The sequence below is a fragment of the Cnephaeus nilssonii genome (genome assembly GCF_951640355.1).
Source record: "Cnephaeus nilssonii genome assembly, chromosome: 11".
NCBI classification, from domain to species: domain Eukaryota; kingdom Metazoa; phylum Chordata; class Mammalia; order Chiroptera; family Vespertilionidae; genus Cnephaeus; species Cnephaeus nilssonii.
Genome location: NC_137082.1, coordinates 67,218,266 through 67,233,296, shown reverse-complemented (window position 1 = coordinate 67,233,296; position 15,031 = coordinate 67,218,266). Strand labels below are relative to the sequence as shown.

The 15,031-nt window shown below is 47.9% G+C and overlaps 1 pseudogene across 1 annotated transcript in view; it reads right to left on the bottom strand.

Moving 5' to 3' along the window:
* LOC307106745 (ribosomal protein uL24-like) overlaps positions 1-11,581 on the bottom strand; it is a 117,699-nt pseudogene extending 106,118 nt beyond the window's left edge. Inside the window, exon 1 of the transcript in view lies at positions 11,488-11,581. The product of the transcript in view is annotated as a ribosomal protein uL24-like (transcript). The remainder of the gene's footprint in view (positions 1-11,487) is intronic.
* Between the last annotated feature and the right edge of the window lie 3,450 nt (positions 11,582-15,031).

The window sequence follows — 15,031 nt, the reverse complement described above, 5'->3', positions numbered from 1 at the left end:
AGGTCAAGGCGTCAGCAGAACTGTTTTACCAGAGGCTTCTCTCCTGGGCTTGTGGGTGGCTGTCTTCTCTCTGTGTCTTCACATGGTTTTTCCTCTGTGCATGTCTTAATCTCTTATACGGACACACCAATCGTATTGATTAGGGCCCACCCGAATAACCTCATTTAACCTTAATTACCTCTTTAGAGACTATCTCCAATTACAATCATATTCTGAGGAAATGAAGGTTAGGATGTCAACATGAATTTTGGGGGAACACAGTCCAGCCCATAATAGTTATTTTTCATGAAAACAAGTCTTTTCTTTTCTTTCAGTGATCCCAGTCCACACCAAGACCTGTCATTTCCTGATTTTTAGAGTCATTAATCAAGCTGTCAACAAGAATTTACTGAGGACTTCTTATTCTCGGGTTCAAGGAATAATGGATGGTGCTAAGATCCTAAGAACCAGACATTGAATTCATAGCACATTTGGTCTACCTGGAGAGACACAAATATTTAATTTAAAAAATCCCAAACTCCCTTTTCTTATTGACAGGAAAAAAACTACAAGAGAATGACCATTTTGGGGGAACATCAGAGAGTCTTTTGGTCATCAGCATTTATCATTTCTACGCTCGTAAGGAATATGCTGAATATTGCCTGCACACTAGTTCCAGACATCCCATTTTTCCCCACCTGTAATTGAAAATTTGGCCATTTCTATTCTTGTGACTCAGCACTAAAGGGGTCATCAATCTCAGGTTTTAAATGAACTGCAAAACGTGAAAGAGACAATTCAGCATGGGGGAAGGTAAGCAGTAAGTTCAGTTTTGCAAGCTTAAAAGCATCTTGGAATAAAGAAATCACATTTGGAAAGTTGGATACTGGAGGAAAATTCTGCCAAGTTTGCTGTAAAAAAAAAAATCTACCCCATCACATTATGTATCTTAAAACTGTTTAGGAATATTTTATCAAATGATCCATTCCCAGCAATGTTATTTTAGGGACCCATGTGATGCCAGATGAAATGCTTCTAGTTAGTATTTCACTGGCTTTGAAAATCACAGCACCCAAATTATAGTCTCTAATGAAAGAAGGTGGCACGTCTGCCAGTGGAGCCTGATTAATATATTCATTTCTGTACCTGTTTCATTCTTGCGTTAGATGATAAGTGCAAATGTTGCATGAGTTATTTACTTATTTATTTATTTTGGAGGAAAAATAAAGGGAAGTTGGGATGCATGGCTCCCAGGTGAGCAAACACTTCATCTATGTCTTCTTCCTGGTCATCCACATAGAAGTAGGTCACTGGATACTGGCCTGGCTTGTGGAGGTGGCTTGTGAACTTGGCTGGGCTGCTTTAGATGAAAGCGGTCCTGTGGTCCCTCTCACAGATGGCAAGAGCAAGCCTCCACCTGGTGAGCCCACCCTGAGATACTTTTGTGAAAGCTGATGTCTACTCACGGTGTGATGGGTGTGATGGGCTTCTTTGGAGTGGTTCCTACTCATAGTAAAGAAAGAAGGGCTCATTTTTAAGAGGAAGATTCACCTACATGGTGTATGTTTAGGCATGGACTTCTTTCCCCAAAACTCCATAAGACAGGAATCCCTAATGGTTCTCTTTGGGCTGAGACAATGCTTCTCCTAGAAACCTCCATGGCAACCACTTCTGAAACACCATTCAAGGAGAACCTGACCCGGGAACATGACCTCGATGTTGGGTTGCAGGACTCATTGGGTTCAGGTATTTCTGACTGGTTAAGGTTCTCAAATTAGGTTCTTAAGTGATTACCTATGAATACTTTAATAAGGTTAAAATTGTAAGCTGATGCACTATGGAATTAAAATATGAAAGGAATATTTTGTATTAGTAAACCATCCACAGCTAATGTCTCCTATCTTCAATCGATGTTTCCCAATGTGTGAGGAACTGCCACCACCACCATTAAATATCACCCATCATATTCATCCCCACCATCCCCACCATCAATAGCATCACCTTTGTCATCAGCATCACCACCACCACCACCACCACCACCACCACCACCACCATCACCACCATCAACATCACCATCATTTACATCATCACCATCCCCACCATCAATAGCATCACCTTTGTCATCAGTATCACCACCACCACCACCACCACCACCACCACCACCACCAACATCACCATCACATTCATCATTACCAGCCCCACCACAACACCATCACCACCACCTTTGTCATGAGCATCACCATCACCATCACCACCACCTTTGTCATCATTGTTTCAGCTACAATCTGAATTAACAACTATTACTCTAGTTGGAGGAAATAAGAAAATGATTTTGTAAAGCAGACTTCAAATGAAAAAAAACACCACCCATACTAGTAACAAATCAACTAGTGGATTTCTTGGAAATGATTTCTAAATCAGTGAAGATTGAAAGCATGCTAACGACTCTTTATGATGAAAATGCCGCAAGCTAGTTACAGAGAGGGCACTTGGAAGCCTGGAAATGGCCCTCGTTAATGGCGAATACTTTGAAATGAGCTGGTGCTATGTTTGATGTATGTTCAATTTTATATGTTCAAAGTGGATGAGGAAAAAATGAATCACCTGCAGAGAAAAAAAATTCTTAGAGAACTGTTTTTTAAAAAAAGGGGGGGAGGGGGGATCACTTAGATGTGGTATAGCCGGAGTCAATGCAGATCCCGCCATGTTGTCGCAGGGTCTCTGAAGACAAAACAAAAGACTGGTCCCCAATATTTTTGAGGTTGACGCTATGAACAGTGTCTCCACTCGGGTTCCCCCGGAGCAGAGCCAGAGATAGAGCACCGCTCTCTCCTTTCTGCTTTATTTATCTCCAGGGCATCTGATGCCCTCTAACAGTTTTCACTGGGGTTACTCCTTTCTTCCACTAAATAAAAGAAAAACTCCACAAGGGCAGCGGTGTTTGTTGGTTTGCTTGATGCTTTATCTTTGGCTTCTAGAAAAGTGCCTGGAATATAGTTAGGCAGTCCATAAAATGTGTTGAATGAAAAAAAAAATCATGAAGTGAGATGGAGAATATCGGGGGGTATACTTTGGACAGGGTATACTTTATCAGGGAAGGTCTATTAGAAAAGTGACAATTAAGTTGGGCCCCCAAAGATGAAGGGGCTAGTTGGCGGAAGGTGTGGAAGACAAGGTATTTACGATGGAAGGAACAGCCTGTGCAAAGGCCCTGAGGTAGAACAGAACTGGTCACATTCAAGAACTTAAAAATGACCAAAGTGGCTGGAATTCTAGGAAGGGTGGGCAAGAAGGGATTGTGACATGAAATGAGACCAGAAAGATGGCAGGGGCCTCATTGTGCAAAGTTTTGGGTCTACCCAAGATCTAATAGAAATGCACACTCATCTTTATCACTTAAGTATTCAAAGAACACTTTCTGATTATTCTCTTATCACTCATCCAATTGTAACTCTCAGGTTATAGATCTGTTTCCCCCACTATCCTGTGATATCCTTGGGGACAGGGGGCCATACCCAAATCCTCTGCACCTCTCCAACACTGCGCACATACCCAGGCCCGCTCATCACCCAGTGTGGTTGCTGAATTGAAGGTTCACTTATGAAGCATCCCCGGCCCTTCCCCCCGCCTCCCTCCCCCGCAAAGGAACACTCTGTGGACTCAGGGCTGTGCCAAAGAGCAAGGAAAAGAGAGGACCCTCACAATGGGTGGTAACATGTTTGGGGAGCTGGTGTAGAATCTGCTGTGTGCCTGCGTAGCATCTGCTCCCTTTCTTCAAACATCAGTCCCTCTGCTTGCCTCTCGGGACCCACCGCTCACCTGTTCTTCAGCTTAGCTCAGGCGGCAGCTCTTCTCAAGGCCTTAGGCCTCAATCATCACTGCCTCTTGATCATTTATCTGTCCTTGAAAGACAGAAAAGAGAAGAAAAGAAACAGAAACACTGCGCGCATCATTATTAATGATGGCAGAAAAAGATACATAATTGAAACGAACATTTTACATTTCCTTGGACACTTCAAATGAACGTTGCTCGATCCAGACTTTCTTTTCTGTCCCCACACTTTTCCTTTTGGTTAGGAGCTCAAAACATTAGCGCTAGCTTAACTGTTCATCCCTTCTTAAATACTGCCTTAATTCCCGGGTGGCCCGCTGAATACTAAAGACATTTGAACACAATCTGTTCAAGGTTACCGATGGTGCTTTAAATATTTTCTTAAAAGTTGTTTTGGTTTTGGCACAACTCAGAATCCATAAACACATTCTGCTATGCGTTCTCTCACTTACTGTTTACATATTTCTTTAAAAAACACAGTGGTTTTCTTTCTGTCTTAGAGTTATGTTCATGCCCTCCCTGATTTGCTTCCTAGGAGGCTGTCACCACACAAAAATTTGTTTAGAAGGAAAGAATAATTCCTATCTGCTTCCCCAACGGCCCCTAATAAGTAATTCCCGTCGGTTGATATGTCTGCTGTTAGTGGATGAAATCTGCTTTTATCCAAGGCACACAAATGAATCTTTGCCATACCGATCACAACGCTGTATCTTAGGGGGGAAAAGACCTTCACACGTTCCTATCTTTCCAACCAGTGGCTTCCGTGTGCCGAAGCCACGAGGACCAGGGTTGTCTTGGAGAGAAAGATAAGGCAGGGTCTTGGCAAAGCCATTTTCTCACTGACGCTGAAACTTCGCTTAAGGTGAATACTGCTTTGTGTCATTGGACACACGTAACAATGAAAGAAGCTCGAGATCATCGGAACATAACACCCTTGTTTGTTGCTTTTAATTATTTGTTGCCAGGGGAGATGCACAGTGACCCCACAGCGAGGAGGCCGGCTGGCTTTCGCTCCTCAGTGTTGGTGGGATGCACCTTGAGGACCTGCTGCCTGTGGCTGTCTGTTCTCCGCTCTGACTGTGGGGTGTGCAGGGCAGTGGTTGGCTGGGGGCAGGTGGGCGAGAGACAGCAGGGTGAGCGCAGGGTCTCACCAGGGAGCTTGGAGGTGCCAGGTCCCCACTCCAGCTCCATCCAGAAGTGGACTCATCCGGGAAAGCCAGGCCCAGCCTCCTTGAGAACCCTCTATGAATGCCCAGGTTGGGTCCCCCGAAGGCCAACAACAACTGGGAACAAATCGTCTGTTTGCCCAGAATATGAAACAGCTGACTCCTTCAGGGTGTCTCTTTGGAGAAAGAGGGGCTGGTGGATGGGGATGCACTGGGCTCTCATCCCTACTCCCAGGGCAGGTCTGACTGAGAAAGTTTTCCGGTCCCTGGGAGTGGGGCTGAGAGCAGCTTTTCCTTCAGAGGTCCTGGGAGGGCTGCGATGGCCTGATATGTGCTGAGATGTTCACACTGGCACACAGTAGGGCTGCTAAGTCTGAGGGGTCTTTTTGATGCCAATGTGAGAAAGTTACCAACATCCTATAAGGGATAATATAGATAAAACTCAGTTCTTATGTGCATGTTTCTCTGCCCAGCATCTGACATCAAGCCGCCTACATCTCCAGAGTTTAAACAGCAAAACTGGCTGAATGCTTGTGTCCTCTGGACTGAGATCTGAGAACCTTTTATTTCTCATATGGATGTTGAAAGCCCTCTTTCTCCTGCTCACTTTTCTCTCCCCCTTTTCCCTCTCTTTCTTCTTTCTCTAAATTGCACTAAAAAAAAAAAAAAGTCTTAGTGTAAAAACTGAACGCCTTGAGTCTTCTGAGAAGTACTGCAGCTGGACCAATGAAAAATGGGCCCTTGATTAAACCCAGCGTCAAAATCTTGATTTTTTTTTTGCAGTTAAATTTATTTCCCAGTCTCTAGCCTGGGCTCATGGAGGAGGCTGGGGCTGAGAGCGCAGCCTTGCTCAAATCCAAATGGCAGCCCCGGAGGGTCCTGTGAGAACCTAGTCTCCTCCACGAGAACCCAGTTCCTCCTCTTGTGGTTTGGGGTCGTGGAGGATGGTGATGGGTGGGGTGCTCTTTGAAGGATCATTGGCGCCTCAGCTTCCTCCATGAATCTGGGCTTGGCTCTGCCCAGACCACCGTCAGAGGCTGGGCTTCCTGCTGCCTCCACATCTGAACGGGGTCAGTCCCCAGGCCAAGGCCCAGGGCGCAGTGACCGCACGAGGGTCCCTGCGTGCTCAGGAAGCTGAGGGAGGCCCCACAGCTGCTCAGGTTTTCAGATCTGGCAAGTTTTCAACAAAACCACAGAAGACCCAGTGCCCCCATCTTCAGTAAGTGGTCTAGTCGCTCAGGCCCGTGACCCAGCATCTGTCTCCTCAGGCCCTCTCTCCATCGCATGCACTAAATTAAAAAATCCACTTCCAGGCTGTCTGCTGCCCCCCAGCCCCGTGCTTTCACCTGAGTTGGCACCTACTCTCTACAGGCACCCAGAAGGAGCGTGAGCTCTGCAAAATACTAATGGGACCCTGTCACCCCAAGTAGATGTTTCAGCAGCTTCCCATCGCACCTGGGAGACAGTGGACCCACCTCCACCATGTCCTAGAAGGCCTGGCACCATTACTGTAGCTTTCCCCAAATCATCTCCCATCTCTGTCCCCCTCCCTCCCTCCATTCCAGTCACACTGGCCTTCCTCCAAAAGTCCAAGTCTTCCTGCCTCAGGGCCTTTGCACATGCTGCCGCCCCACCCCAATGCCCTTTCTCTAGCTCTTTCCAAGACCTGCTTCCTCACGCCCTTCCATTCTCTTCTCAGGTGTCACCTACAGAGACCGACCCCCCGTGTGAAGAAGCCCGCTGCACCCCCATGTCATGTCCCCAGGTCCTGCACTGAACTTGTCACCGTCTGAATGTGATTTACTCATATGATACCATTCTACTGTCATTCGTGCCCACAGGAATGGCAAGCACATGAGAGAAGGAAGGCTGTCCGTTTGCTGTTGAATTTCTGCTCCAAGAACAGAGCCAACCACAGAATGAGTAATTGATTTGTATTTGTTGAGTAATTAAAAGAGCAAGAAGAAGAATAGAATGGGAGCTTAAGAATTCTAAAATACATATATAAATCATAGAACATTCCCGTCAGACGGAGCCCCTGGAAATCATCTAAAACCCACTCGTTTTGCGAATGGCAAGCTGAGCCTCAGGTGGAAGGTGGTTTTCCCCACCTCTGAGACTGAGTGGTCCTGCCCTGTCAGGAGAGCCGCCCGCTCAGTGTGTTGCGTGTGGCTGTGAGGGCTGCTTCTCCCCTGACACATTGCCTAGGAAATTAGTGACAAAAGGCACCAATATGTCAAAGGGTCAGCATGGAGAGCGGCTACAGCGTTCGGACAGGTTCAAGCCTGGGGCTAATGAGAGGGCCCGATCCTCTCGTGGCAAAGCCACGTGCAAGTCCCAGCACAATTACAGCCAAAGGCTATGGTTGTAAGCTTGACCTTATGGTCCTAACCTGTGGCCCCATGTGGCTGAGTGATATGGGCTGTGGGAGGTGCAGCAAGTAAACAAAGCTTGATCAGGTGCATGTAACTGAGCAGATTCGAAACCCGAGAGAACATTGTAAACATCTTGACTGTGCCCTTACTTTGCCTCATGGAATCCGGCTATAAAATAAAGACTCGGCTTTCTCCATCAGAGAAACAGTATCCCACTGAGACCCAGCTTTCTTCTCTTGCCTGTCTTTTCTCCATCCTTCACCGCCCCCTCTCAGGTTCACCCATGACCGTGCTGGCTCGGCACAGGTAAGTGACTAAAAGCAACACAGTTCAGCTGGTGACATGGAAGGGCTCCCCTGAGGATGAGGAGGTCTGAATGGCTAAAGAGCAGGTGAGCCCCAAATCTGATGGTCAGCTGGTCAGGGGAACTTGGGCAAGAACAGGGTGAGGCAAATCCCTCAAGAATGTAACTCGTGGAAAAAGAGGACCGGCGGCGATGTGCCCTGGGAAGTATTGGTTATTGTAAGTCACTGGGTTTGGAGCATTATTAAGTTATAGAGCACTATTGCAACTGGCTGAGTAAAAATGAATTAACCAGTTTCTTCATCTGTAAAATGGGGCTAATCACGCCACCTACCTTCTCAGGTTGTTGTGAGGATTAAATGAGAAAATATATGTAAAGTGGCACATGGTAAATTTCAATGAACATCAGCTGCTATTATTATCATGAGGCCCAGCAGGACCCCCACCATCTCATATTGTCCCCCTAGGTCACTGTGGCTGAAGGCAAAGGCCTCCTCCCCTTTTTTTGGGGGGAAAAGCTAACCCTTTGCACTCTTCACCCAATCGTCAAATGGGTGGATTATTCTCATTCTTAGAGCTCAGCTCAGAGGGCCCATGTGTGGAAGTGCTGTCCCCCAGCTCGGTCTGCAGCTCATGCTGGTCAGCTGCCTGCTTGCTTGAGTAGTGGGGTCCACACGTCGGAGGTCAGGTCATCCCACGAGGGCAGGGACTCTGTCTCTTTTCTTCTCTAGTGCTGCGGTCGCCAACCGGTGGTCCGTGGGGTCCAAAAGATTGGTGACCGCTGCTCTAATGTGTTCCAGGACCTAGAACCGGCCTCGCACATAGTAGGTGCTCCATTAATACTTGTTCTAAAAGGCATGTCCAACTTAGCTCTTATGTACTAGTATGTCTTCACCCAGCAAATCGCATTGCACTCCTTCCCGGCACTAAGCTCTCTTCAAGGAAGCAGAGAAGAAAAGCAAACAAGGTCCCTGATCCCTCACATGTTAGCCAGGGAGAGAGACCATAGACATGAAAAGGATCAGTGATTGGGGATATAATGGGCCAGCGGTGATGACGGCCAGGAGCAAAGTGCAGCAGGATCGCGAGGGAGGAACAGGAGTGGTTAAGTGGACCGCCCGGGGAGGGAGTCGCTGAGATGGTGACAAGGGCCAAGTATCCTGAGGAAATGAACCAGGGACACATGGCCCCTGGGGGGAGATGGTTCAAGGCAGAGGGCACAGCCAGTGCGAAGCCTGCTGGTGAGGAGCAGCGAGGGCCAGAGTGGCTGCAGGGGCGTGGGAGACGGGGACTGTGTGCGGCTGAGGTCAGAGGTGACACAGCCGGATCCATGTGAGACCTTGTAGACCGCTGCAAGGATGTTAACTTGCACTGTGCCTGACCGGAGCCATGGGGCAGGTCGGCGCGGAGGGGCGGTGTGCTCTGAGTGTATTGTATATGGATTCTCAGACCGTGTGTACAGACAGACTGTGGGGATGAGGACAGAAGCAGCTGGACCCATGAGAAGGCCACCGTGGGGTGGGGATGGCAACACTGTAGGGCCACCAATGCCAGCTTTGGGACTTATCTGTGAAGGCCAGGCTGGTGGATGGAATAGAGGAAGGAAGAGGAAAGCAAACAAATCAAGGACAACTCCCAGGATGAGGCCTGAGCAGCTGGAGAAGGGAGGTGCTATTGAGCCAGGAGTGGGAGGTCTCAGGAGGAGTGGGTGGGGACAGTGAGGGGCTGAGACACTGAGAAACGAGGGAGGGGCTGAGACCTGGAGCTTGGAGAGAAACCTGGAAAGGACTGGCTGGGGTGGAGGTGGGGTGGGGAGGTTTGGGGGTTGAGCTGACTTGCCTCCTGCCTCAAGGTCTTCCTTCGTTTGAGCCGCAAGGACGGCCACCTGGGTTGTCTCTGAGCAGGTGAAGTCAGCCAGACTCTGCACTTGTGTCTCCCTCTGAGGGACAAAGGTCAATGTCACAGCAGTCTGCTCTGATGCTGGCTTCACGCCAGGACCCTTAACATTCAATGAGAAATCTGCATTGATGAAATTTTCATTAAAGAAACATTATCCCTTTCACTCCCCTTGTTATTCTGAGGCTTGGAGTACCAGGCTAATTTGGGTTTGATTACCCCGGTGATCTGAAGATCGGAGCATTATTAAAAATTTAGATGAGCAATGATATGTCTGGGCCTCCCTCTCCTCTCTCAGCCGGAGCACCGGGGGCTCTGCTAACGATCACGGTGAATTCGGGGCAGGCAAGGCAGTTAGAGAAGTATCTATAGTTTGAGGGAGCTTTGACCTCTCTGTCTTCAACGGAAATGAGCTGCGTGGCTTCCAGGGCGCACGGATTTAATGGATGAAATGCATCCAAAGGAAACCCCAGTCCTGGACCTTTTAGGACCAAGGAGCTGTATGCATGCCCGAGCAGGGGCCCTCCTCTCTCTGGGCCCCAAACGAGCCCCCCTCTGAGAGGAAGGAGGTGGGACCCGGGCAGATGCTTATGGTGGCCACGGGCCGAAATCGGCTGAAGAGGGAACCTGTGCTGCAAACTGTTTTATTTGTTTAACGAACATTTCCTTAGGCTCGTGAGCTTAGTTCCCTGTGTTTCCTGCATATGAACTTGTCTAATTCTCCCAGCCCCTCCGTGAGGCACATACTCTTCATTCCCACTTCACAGCCGGGATACTCTGACCAAGAGGGGTGGAATGACTTACGCTGGGTCACCTGCTAGGCAGAATTTGAACTCGGGTAACCTGGCTCCAGAGCCCATGCTCTAAATGGTGTGAGCAGGGCTGATCTAAGAATTAAATCTTCATAATTTTCTTTTACAAAAGGAAAATGGTAGGTAATGATCCAGAAAAAAATGAACAAGTAGCAGCATAAACATATTGCTGGAAAAATACAAAGGTACTCATAGAAATGCTAAAATTGCCCCAAATGGTTATTTCTGGAGAACAGAAATCAGTGGTGCATGGTGGGGCATCCACTATGACTTTGATAAAAATTATAATTAAATAAAAACCACAGGTATCTTTTTGGTGTAGATGGTACATGTAAATGGAAACATGCTATATCATTTTCCTAATTGCTTTTTTCACTCAACAGTATGTTTTTGAGATTCATGTTGAAACACATGGTTTTGAACTTTTCTTTAGTTCACCGCATAGTATTCCTTGGTGACATCGGTGCCATAATTGTTTATTCGTTTGCTTGGTAATAGATATCTGGGTTCTTCCCAGGTTTTGCCTCTTCTGGACAAGCCTGCAGTGAGCATCTTTGTGTGTGTGCACCTGTGTGTCTTCCCAAGTTAGATTCCTGAGACCGATCGGCGGGATTCACGTCTTAGTTCTTCTAATGGATGTGCCAAGTCGCCAAGCACTTGTTCAAAACAGCCATAACAATAACAAAACATGGTTTAAAAAAAAAACAACTGACTCAAGCTAGATTTTTTCCTTTTCTTTTTTTCTTACTTTTTGCTGAGAATTTTATGGTTGGTTGCATCCACCATATGTCTACTCAGCCTCTCTGTACCTGCTATTTATTTCTTCCACAAACTGAGGGCTCTATTTTCCAGGCCCTGATTGTGACACCAGCCCCAGTGTGACGGAGGGCACGGGCCGCCCTGCCCTTGAGAACCCGCAGCTGGGAGGGATGTGCGAAGAGATGATCATAGTACAGGACAAGAAAGTCATGGCAGGAGAACCGACAGCTGTGGGGTCACAGGTCTGAGTGACTGGCCTCCTTCTCAGGACATCTCTGCCTCAGAGCTCCCTCCTTAGAGCAGCTGGGTCCAGGAGCCCCGCGCCACAGTCATCCCTCATTTCTCTGTTTCCCCTCAACCCCAACCTGGCAGCAAATCCGTGGTCTCCACCTTCAGAACAGACCCGGAATCTGTCTGCTTCTCCATTTCCACCTCCACCACCATGGTCCTGACCTCCATCGTGGGTGCTTGCAGATACCTCCCCATGGGTCTCCTGTTCTCTTCGGGTGCCTATAGACTGTCCACTCCCATAGGCGCCCTCCCCCCTCAGGGGCCCCCAACAGTTGAGTCATCTCCTGCCACTTAGCTCAAGGCAGCCAATGGCTTTTCATCTCCCTCAGAGTAAAAGCCAATGACATTAGAAGAAGTTATGGACTGAATGCTTGTGTCCCCTAATTCATATGTGGAACCCCTCTCCCAACATGATGGTACTAGGAGGTGGGGCCTTTGGGAGGTGATGGGGATTAGATGAGGTCATGAGGGTGGAGTGTGGAGAGAGGCTACAGCGTTTGGACAGGTTCAAGCCTTGGACTAATGAGAGGGCACAATCCTCTCGGGGCAAAGCCACGTGTCAGTCTCAGCACAATTACAGCCAAAGGCTATGGTTGTAAGCTTGAGCTTATGGTCCGAACCTGTGGTCCCACATGGCTGATGATATGGGCTGCAGGAGGTGCAGCAAGTAAAGCTTGATCAGGTGCATGTAATTGAGTAGATCGAAACCTGAGAGAACGTTGTAACCACGCCCTTACTTTGCCTCCTGGAATCCGGGTATAAAATAAAGACTCGGCTTGCAGGTCAAGCACTGTCTCTCCATCAGAGAGGGCGGCGTCCCACCTAGTGCCCAGCTTTCTTCTCTTGTCTGTCTTTTCTCCATCCTCACCGCCCCCTCTCAGGTTCACCCATGGCCAAGCTGGCTCGGCACAGTGGAGTCCTTGTGAGTGGGATTTCTGCCCTTAAAGAGTCACAGGAGAGCTTGTTCTCCTCTGTTCTCTACCAAGTGAGGGTAAAACGAGAAGATGGAAGTCTGCAACACAGAAGAGGGTTCTCGCCAGAACTTGACCAAGATGATACCCTGATCTTGAACTTCCAGCCTCCAGAACTGTGAGAAGTAAAAGACTGTTGCTTATAAGCCACCAGGTCATGGCACTCTGTTATAGCAGCCCGAGCTGACCAAGGTCCTGTAGGATCTCCCATCCCCCCCCCCCCCCAACACACACACACACACATTTTCTACCTGTCCTGGAGTAGGATGCCAGGTCGGCGCCAAAGAGAGACAGAGAGGCACTGCTGACCAGGACAAGAGGAGAGTTGTTTCTCAGAACAGCCAAGACTCAGGGCAAAACATTCTCCTCAAATAGTGAGCAAGTACGTGAAGAAGCGCCTGCTACTGTAGCCACTGCAAACTTTGTTATTCTAGAAATTGAGCATGTTGGGACTATTCTAGAACAGTGAGCATGTTGGCTGGTTTGGTGCTTTTTAAAATATATATTTTTATTGATCTCAGGAAGGGAGAAGGATAGAAACATCAACAATGAGACAGAATTATTGATCAGCTGCCTCCTGCATGCCCCCTACTGGGGATCGAGCCTGCAACCCAGGCATGTGCCCTGACTAGTAATTGAACCATGACCTCCTGGTTCATAGGTCAACGTTCAACCACTGAGCCACGCTGGCCAGGCTAGTTTGGTGCTTTGTACTGAATTATTATACTGTCTTGAGTGACAGCTTTATGAATAAGAAGCAGATTAATCTAACTTATTTCCCAAATGTGATGGAGGCTCATTGAAGGAGGTGCACCTGATTCCTTTAAAGACAGGAGTTAGTCCAGGCAGGATGAGGCTGGCATGAGGCCCAGAAGGTCTCAGCAAAAAGGCCAGCTTGGGGCTTAGAGACCCAGTCTAAGGTGCTGGGACTTGCTGGCAGGGAGCAGAGGCGGGTCCACCTGTGTAGGACCAGGCTAGGCCGAGGGCAAGGTGCCTCTGGACGGGCTGGCTGGAGACTGAGGACAGAGAGACGGGCAGCCAAGCAGAACTTGCCATTATAAATAATACTGTAGAGAATATCTTTGGGCATATATCTTTACATTTTAAATGCCCTACTATTATGTAGAAGTTTAAATTTTAATGTAGTAAATTGTAAGAGGAACTCAACCCTGATTTAAGAAAAAGTAAAATGCATCAATTCATGTACCTGAAAATTTCAGAGGCAAGGCTTTAGGTACCGGTGGATTCAGGGGCTCCAACAGTGTCATCAGGATTCTGTTTATGTCAGCTCTGCTCATGCTGGCATCATTCCTGGGCTCTCCGGGTGGTTAAATGGCTGGGGATAGCTCCCAAACCATCTATATTTTTATTTCACTTAAAATAATTTGACTGGAATAATAAAACCTTAATCTAGAAAATAGCTTAAATATGAGTTCCCTTCTCCCCACACCCATCCCACCCCACCCCACACATTTAACCCAAAGACTACGTTAATTCTGAGAGTGATTCAGGAACTCAAAATGTAAGGTTCTGGTAGATTTCTTTGGAATTCTGTTAGTCTTGCTAGTATATCCCCAAATCGCTCCATCTCTAAGCATATTGTGTTCACAGGTGGCATCCAGTGAAAGTAGAAAAGGAAACCTCTTGCCAAGCACATCTCTCCTTTTCCGTATCAGGCAGCTCTTTCCCAGGATTCTCATCATCCCACTTCCCCCAGCCCCATAGGAGCTCCCTCAGATACAACTGGCTGGTCTGGGTCATGTGACCAGGACTCTCACTGCAAAGGATGATGGGAGAGCAAGTAATGCACTGTCTCCCTCTAGACTGGGGGTGGGCTCTGCTGGGGGTGGAGTGGGGATGGGTGGGGACACCCAGCAGCCTGCCCCGGGACCATCTTTTCCAGTCACTCTGCTGCAGACAGTGGATTCACTCTGCTTGGATCAAGTCTGTGTGCTCATCCTGAGTCACTTCCGGGTCTGGGGAATTTGCCATCTGATTGACCAGGCCAGGTTACATGTCCCACCTGTAGACCCAAACCTGAAGTGCAGGCTGAACCCTAAAAATGGAGAGTGGGAGAGTGACTACTGGGTATAGTTACTAGAGGATGGGGGGATGTGTGCTTGAAACTCAAAATGGGAGGTTTAAGTATGAACATGTAATCACTGCTCAGAATAAATGTCAGTTTCTGAGAATGAATTCCTGATGCACCCTGGGCTTTCACTAACTTTCCATTCTTTCATCCTCTTGGAGTGAATGGTGAAAAGGACTCCTTAATGAGCTCTTTCCTTTCCCTCTGCACTCTTCTTATTCTCACTCCACCCCCCCTGTGCCAATCGCCCACTTAAAAATGATTGTCTTTGAAGTGGGAATTCAGGGAGCCCTAGCACAGACCAGTGTCACTGTTTGCCAAGTCGAGTGCCCATTAAATTCAGAGATATCTTTAAAGATGGCATTTCCAGCCTGTGTCTCCATAGGCCCCTATAGAGGTAGGTGTCATTGTGAAGGTTAATGACAGCTCTCCATCTATTTCTATCAGATGTTCTATTTCTGCTGCCCTAAATGGAAGCCATCTAATCACGACTTCCTGTCCCCACATCCCTATTAGCAGGCTATGAAGAATCAGAGCAGCTCAAAGGCTTGCAATTGG